The sequence below is a fragment of the Frankliniella occidentalis genome, unplaced genomic scaffold (assembly GCF_000697945.3).
Source record: "Frankliniella occidentalis isolate FOCC.00 unplaced genomic scaffold, Focc_3.1 Scaffold463, whole genome shotgun sequence".
In the NCBI taxonomy this organism is placed as follows: domain Eukaryota; kingdom Metazoa; phylum Arthropoda; class Insecta; order Thysanoptera; family Thripidae; genus Frankliniella; species Frankliniella occidentalis.
Window position 1 is genome coordinate 63659 of NW_026267581.1, and position 2333 is coordinate 65991.

Here is a 2333-nt window from a genome sequence, read left to right on the forward strand (position 1 = left end):
CCCCCCCCCCTTCCTCTCTCTCAACCTCGCTCCTTCCTCCCGCTCCGCAGCCTCACTTTTCCTATCCGAATTCCCCGCTTTATGTAGTTCACTGCTGCCAACTTTTTCGCGTGCGGGAGGGCAACTCTCACGGCGCCGAAGCACGGCCGCCGCGCCACCTCCGCACCACAGCCACACAAACTCAATTTTTTGTTGTTGTTTCCCCTCTCCCCTTTAATTTGTACGATTGATTGTGCTCTCTCCTTCGATCCTCACTTCCTCTTCCAATCCTCTACTTCCTCACATCCCTCCGATGCCCCCTTTCTCACCCGCAGAGAAACATCGCCTGAACTCTCCCGCCCCCACTCATTCCTCCTCTCGCCATTCACCGTTGATTTCTACTTCGTCCCGTCCCTGAGGAGCCTCCTCCTCTCTTCCTGCTCCCGGTTCCATCCCTCTCTCTCTCGTTCCTCTTCATCGGCCCCGCGTTTCGGTCTAATTCCTATCAGGGCTGCGCATGTGGGCGTGTGATGGAAATGCCTCCACCTCCTCCCTCGCCCCGCCACGCCCCGCCACGCCCTGCTAGGCCCACCACTCCGCGCCACGGCCGCGCTGCGAACTTGGACCGGGCGCGGCCGTACAGTGGAGTGAAAGAGCTTAAGGGGGGCCTAGGAAGGCCTGCCGGGGCGGGGCGGGGCGGCGCGGGCCGCTTGTAGTGAGCTAAACATTGAGGGGAACTCGTTTTCCCGCATCCACTGCCGTCGCCGGGGGGATTGTGTGTGTGCGTGTGTGTGTGTTGTGTGATATGTCTTTTCGGAGTCGCGCGGCCGGAAGATTAAGGAAGAGTCTGGCCTTCTCCCCTCCCGCCCCACCCCGCCCTACGCACACCACCCCACCCCGCCACCACCACCACACTATGTAAATAGACTGTTCAGGTGATTCTCAAGCCGCGCGCACTTATCAAGCGCGTAATCCCATTTCCCCCCTCCTCCTTACTCCTCCCCGGGGCTCCCTGAGGGTAGTACGGCGTGGCGGCGTGGCGAGGGGAGGAGGAGGAGGAGGCTGTAGTGGAGGCGCCCGGGGCGTATATATGGCGCACGTGTGTGTGTATGTGCGCCCCCCATACCGGGCGGACCCGTATTGCCATGAATAAGAGAATACACGTTTCGTTGGCTTCTTTGCCCCCCGCGGTGAACCCTTTCCGCATTTAATGATTGAAGGGCACGAGGTCAAGCTGACCTGCTGACCCTGACCCGCAGCAGTTTATTCGCACGGGCGCGGACCCGCGACTCCTTGAGAGAGAGAGTGAGACTCACTTGAAAGTCGCGCGCGGAAAATGGCCCCCGCCGTCTCAGATCGGATCGCATGAAGGTAGTGCCTGTCCGGGCGTGCCGGCGGCGGCAGCAGCGACGAGGTTACCGGCCCGCGGTCCCGACTCTCCCCCGCCGCGCCCCACGCGCCCCCTAACCCCCGCGTCCCGCGCTACAAGGGGAATACGGAATCAGTCGTTTGCTCCGCGGGTGCGTCCGACGGCAACCTGCACCCCCCCCCCTCTTTCCCCCTCCCTGCTGCTGGCGCCTCTGCTTCCCTCTCTTCAACCTAAAGGTTAGCATATGATTTAAAAAATACTCTGTGACGAAGGGCCAACCTCTCGGCTTTTGAGTTGCAATGAACATATTTTTTTACCACTAATAAAAGAAAGAGCAAATAAGGTTTAGGTCACCGCGATTTCTTATAAAAGTCTGCGAAAGTGACATGAGTGGCCGACCCTTCATACCCACAGGCAACCGAATTGGTGGGTTGGACGCAATTGGCAGCAGAGCGGCCAACACGTTCGCGTCCACATTCAGCCGCCGAGTCGCACCGATCAAAACACGCCGAGTTCAGGGAGGCGAGACTGATGTGGCCCGGGGAGAGCAAAGGGCCACGACTGTGACATTATTCAATGCCGTAAGACGAAACTAGTTACACTATCAAGATTGTTCTAAAGTTTAAAATAAACTTAAATGACATTGGTATTTGAGACCTCCTTAAATGACTGTGGCCATCGAACGAGAGCAGCAGACATCCGTTTGTTTCTTCTCCTCACCATCACCTTCCACCACCCTCCAAACACACAGCACTTTCCCTCCCTCCTAATGGAAAGCAGCGTACACTGACCTTTTTCGATATCGGAAAACTTATTCTTTGCTTCCCCCTCTTCCTCTTTTTTTTTGTTTGGTCCGGGCCGCCGGGTGGCTCTCGCGCCCTTTCGTTAATGAATGCTAGCAGGTTAATGAGCGCGGCATGGGGCCTATCTCGCGGTGTAGCGACCATCGATTCTACCCCCTCCTCCTCCTCCTCCTCCACCCCCT

The 2333-nt window shown here is 57.9% G+C and overlaps 1 long non-coding RNA gene across 1 annotated transcript in view; it reads right to left on the bottom strand.

Annotated features, from left to right (window-relative positions):
- Window positions 1-2320, bottom strand: part of LOC127751403 (uncharacterized) — a 4192-nt gene extending 1872 nt beyond the window's left edge. Inside the window, exon 1 of the long non-coding RNA XR_008012113.1 lies at window positions 1579-2320. This is a non-coding gene — a long non-coding RNA (uncharacterized LOC127751403). The remainder of the gene's footprint in view (window positions 1-1578) is intronic.
- Between the last annotated feature and the right edge of the window lie 13 nt (window positions 2321-2333).